A 5,245-nucleotide genomic window follows, 5' to 3' on the forward strand; every position below is an offset into this window, starting at 1 on the left:
GAGGTGCTTTGCAAAATTAAACTGCAGTGTGCCAAATAAAAAAGTCAAATACGTATTTTTCAGACCATAAAGTGCACGGGATTATAAGGCACATTTAAAAACTACAATCTGTATTTACTCTGAATGTCAGGCGTTGTGTGGAGGCAAGGAAGAAGGAACCCAAACGCAGGACTCGCAGGTACAGAAATGACGGGGATTTATTGGAGCGGGTGAATGAACAAAGCAGGAACGAAGGACTGGCTGACTGAAAGACTGGATGAATGGCTGGCTGACTAACTGAACATACATACGGGGAGACGACAGGAACATCACATGTACATCAACGACACGACAGTGAACGAGTAGAAACAGAGGGCTTAAATACACAGACTGATGATAATGATGATAATGAGAGACCGGTGAGTACACAGCTGAACATAATGAACTAATGATAAATGGGAAGAGGACTGAACATAATGCACACAGACCAAGGCTAACACAATAAAACAGGAAGTGGAACAGGCAGTAGATAAACAGTGAACGTGAACTGAAAATACTGGGTCAATGACCCAGAAACCCTGACACTGAACATCTGTGTTAACATTTGAAATTGGAAACATGTAAGTGTAACAAACATGTTAAAACAAGAAATCAAGAAGGGGCATGTATAGGAATTTATTTTACTTGTGTATTAATCACATTATTTTATTGTATGATACCATGGTGCCACTGGATTTTTAACATGTCTCACACTCATACAGTAAGACAAGTGGTGGGGGTCTAGTAGGGAAGTTGGGGGAAGCAGACAACTTCACAGGAAGAATCTTTTGTCTCTTCGAGGACTCTGGTAGGTAGCAAGGGAGTGTGAACCTTAAGGTGTGAAACAGCTGTGTACTGTCTTTTGTTCCTGGAGAAGGTATTTAACAAAACAAAGCAGTCAGATAAATCAAACTTTATTCAACTCATTCTTCTTGCTTCCTCCACTTCCGTACCATTGATTCATTAATGCTGTATTCTGTCACAGCTGCTCTATTCCCATGTTGTTGCAGTATATTAATGATAACCTGGTATTGTGGATGGATTATCTCAGTTGTTCTCCTGACTGAAGTTTGGTCCGTTTACAGCATCCTGGAAAAGTGTTGGCATTCATCCTGCAGCTTCACTGTTTATGTTATGCTAACATAGCTGTGTCGCTAGCGATCACGAAGCACATCACTACATACCAGCTAGCCCAACTACAGTAACCCTACAAACGTCACTGCTGTTTAGTTTTCTGTCTTCATTTATGTTGGAAGTGATAACAGAGCTGTACGTTTTAATTTGTTTCCAAAACCCTGCAGTCAGGACATGCTATATTGTATTTAGATAGAAGCTAGCGAGCTAACTTCCTGCTAACTTCTAACTCCGTTAAATGTCATAAATTCCGTTTTCATGGATGCCTGGATGTTAAACTGAATTATTACACCTGGTAGAGCAGAACGCTGATCATTTTATTAAAGATGAAAGACTTTAGACAGTTTTTCAACTCTCAGTAATGCCATAGTGATCGTTTGATATATGGATCTGCAGCGGAGTTTTGGCCCAGACACGGCTAGTGACGTCAGACTTAACGACCGGATAACGACTGCCCGCTTGCATGTTCTACAAAAAAATGTGCTTTGGTGGGTATCTGACGGGCAAACACCAAACCAATTCCACATCACTGATGTTGCACCATTTTTACAAACCAATTCTGTTTTATCAGTTTCACTCAACGATCCGCTGCCCCCTTCTCATTCCCTGTTGCCGCCAATGTTCCCTCTAAACTGCGCACGTGCGCAATTGCGCACTGCTGGCACGGTCTCTGCGCACAGAAAATCTGCGTTGCGCACAAAAAAAAAATCGAACCTGAATTGAAATTAAAATTAAAACTTTAACAATTCTGTTTTGCAGTGTTAGTCAGTAAGTGACTGGCTGCTCCCGTATGGGATTAGAACGATGCCACCTTATCCCATAGTGACGGAAAAAGTGTGGACTTTATACCAGTTTTTAAATTGTGTTGATGGGCCACGTAAAACCAGAGTTGTGATAAAAATATATGCAATGTTTGGTTTTCTTCCTGAATACTATCGTTGTTTATATGGTAAAAACGGCGTTTTATAAGAAAAAAGGCTCGAAAGCACACTCCACCTGTAAGCAAAAACAAAAAACCCCGCTCCCCCTTTCCTATTCGTCCAAGAAAGTACCATGTCGACCAATCAAAAAATAATATGGCAACGTGGCATCTAGTTGTTAAGAAACGGGGGGAAGTTTTAGGAGTTACGGTGGTGTTTTAAAATGCGAGAGATTTGAGACGTTTAGAGCAGAGGCGGAGCCAGACATTTGAAACACCTGGGGCTTAGCCCTAAAGGGTAGTATGCATGTGGGATTTTTTTTTTTTTTTTTGGGGGGGGGGGGGGGGGGGGGTAGAAATGACTGAAAGATTAATTGCCTCTGTTTTGAGTTTTGTTCAAAAAAGAATGACTTCATATAGGGAAAAATATATATCACATGTGCAGGACACCTTAAAGTTGTTTTTTAATTAGGCAGCAAGGCAGAACAAAGTCGGGGCTGTATCAAGACACGAGGATTAAACCCCAATTCAACCAGACCCAGAACTGATCCAGAATTAAAACAGGACTACAACAGTTCAAAATCAGGACTACTTAGGATTTAACCAAGACAGAACCAGAATCAGAACTAGATGATAGTAGCACTAAAAATCATCATAGACCTGCACTACACTTATTTTTTTAATTCTACCAAAGTACACTATTTAGTTCGAGAAAAGTTTATATAATTATTTAGCCTTGTTGAGCAAACAAGCCTGCAAAACTTAATAAATATAGAATTTGAAAAATAGCAAACCTAAAAAGAAACACTAGGTACGAGATACATGAGTACCTATGATACGGTGATACTTTTGGTAAACAACCATTTGACTAACATGTGTGGCTCACCTGCTCTTGTTCATCTCTGTTCTGTCCTCATTCTCCATCTCCCTCTCTGTTCCTCTCTCTCCCTCTTTGTGCTGACAATCATCAAATATACAGTTGAAACCAGATATTTACATGCTCTTCAGATCAAAACACAAACACTTTTTTAATTGTAACATCAAATTAGACTAAATGTTTATATTTTTAGATTGATAAATATAAAAAACATTTTTTAACTTTAAGAGTAAAGAGAGAAACTATCTGTATTTCTTAATTGTAAATGGCACCAAATTGTATTCAAAATTGAGCCACACTTATGGAGCTCCACAATTCTTTTCCTGGTGTTTTGGTTGACATCTCTTGATTTTTCCCATGTTAAAGAAACAGACTCTGTGTTTTGCCTTATATGCATCCACAGGTGTGCCACCAATTTACTCACATGGACTCTACTAACCCATCAGAAGCTTCTTCAGCTCAGAATATGTCATGGTCTCCGTGCCTGCCCGGCCGGCCCCACAAGGCTACATTTGCTGTTTCGGTTCTCTCCCTCTCTGCCTGGGTGGAGCTCACTGTGGGCTCCCGCCCTTGGCCCACACACCTGACGACAATCACCTGTCATCACCGGGAGCACTATTTGAGGCTGGAACACAGATCCTCTCGTCGCTGGATGATTGTACTACTGACGTTAGTGTTCTCACAGCTCTTGTGAACTTGTGCTTTGTGATTAGTTTGAGACTTCCCTTCTCTTCTGCTTCAGACCTCCCCGGACCTGCGACCTCCCTGCCGTGTGAACGTGTGTGAGTGTGGGCAAGAAGACGTGAGCGAGTGTGAGAGAGCTACCCTGTGATTCCCTGGAGTTTTGGATTCCCTTCATTGTATATATATTGTGCACTGGAACTGTAAATAAACTGTATTTTGGAGACATCTACCGCTCTGCGCTTGAGTCCCTACAACCAGATCGTGACAGAATGGAATCGTCTGGAGTTTTCTTATTAATTAACAATAAACTTAGTGTATATGTACTCCTAAATTTGATGAAAGTGATAATAAATAGACAGATCTCTCTCTCTTTATTCTGACATTTAACTAATTCAAAATATATTTCAATATTTATCTAAAACAAAAGTTTACTCTAAATTGATGTTGTACAGTAAAAATGTTTTCTCCCTAAAGTGTATGTAAATATCTGGTTACAAATGTGAATATCCTGCTGTGTATTGAAATCCCTCTTGTTTTGCATAGAAATATACTGAACAACATACAAAGCATAATATATAAAATAACATTTACCTGAGTTTTTTCTTTGAAAGAAGCCTCTAATGTCCATTCTTATATTTCAGTACATAACTGAAACCGATTTAGTCGGGGAGGGTAAGAACTGAAAATATGAAATAAACACACGTAAGCTAAGACTCTCTAAAGAAACAGCATTTTTGTTGTTCGGCTTTTCATTTCGCCATTTGTTGATTCACTTGAAGAGCAAGTAACGTAATATTGGTCAAGTGATCAGTTTGATATCAATCTTTCGTGATGCACCGTCATATTTACATTATTTGTACAGTACGAATGATTTGCTTTGGTACCTGGTCAAACTTAAGCTCTCCTTAGTATGGCTGGCTCCGTTTCGCCAACAGCACACTCACAAGCAGCAGCTGCCCCGCCCTCTCGCTCAGTCGCTTAGTGCCTGAGCTCGGATCATACCAATATCGGGGGATTCACGCACAGTCGTAAATTCCCACAGTGTGCACTATGTGCTTCGAATATTGTGTGTACTTTTTGTTTTATACAGTTGTCAGCCAGGCATCTAACTATGAAAAAATTACACTCCAAAAGACCCCGGGCTTCTGACAAAACAACCCGGGCTTAAGCCCAGTAAGCCACCCCCACGCTCCGCCCCTGGTTTAGAGCAAATCTTGTGTAGTTAGTGTGCAGTGTAGTCAATAGTTTTGTTGTGTGTGTCAGAACAATGAGGCGACTGCTGAATGTTACAGGAGTGATACATCTCCTGTTGTCAGGCCTGCAGGTATCAGGCTCTTGTTCTCCTTTATCTCATAGTGGACAGAAATGATTTTTTTGGAGTGGCACAAATAATTTGTGTGGCATCAAATTTGATGCAGAACACCTGATTGTTCTGTAAATAGTTTGAAATGTTTATTTAAAAATGCATTGGCTGCAGTTAAAAACAAATAGCTGCAAAAAAACTTTGTTGTTTGCCAAACTGAGTTTGAAGAAGTAACTATATAATTAATTGCCCAGGATTGGTCATTATATACTGTATTTTGCAGACAGAGAGTTACAGGACTTTCTCCCAG

The sequence above is a fragment of the Rhamphochromis longiceps genome, linkage group LG11 (genome assembly GCF_057381845.1).
Source record: "Rhamphochromis longiceps isolate RC_006_pf linkage group LG11, R_longiceps_female_GT1.1, whole genome shotgun sequence".
NCBI lineage: Eukaryota > Metazoa > Chordata > Actinopteri > Cichliformes > Cichlidae > Rhamphochromis > Rhamphochromis longiceps.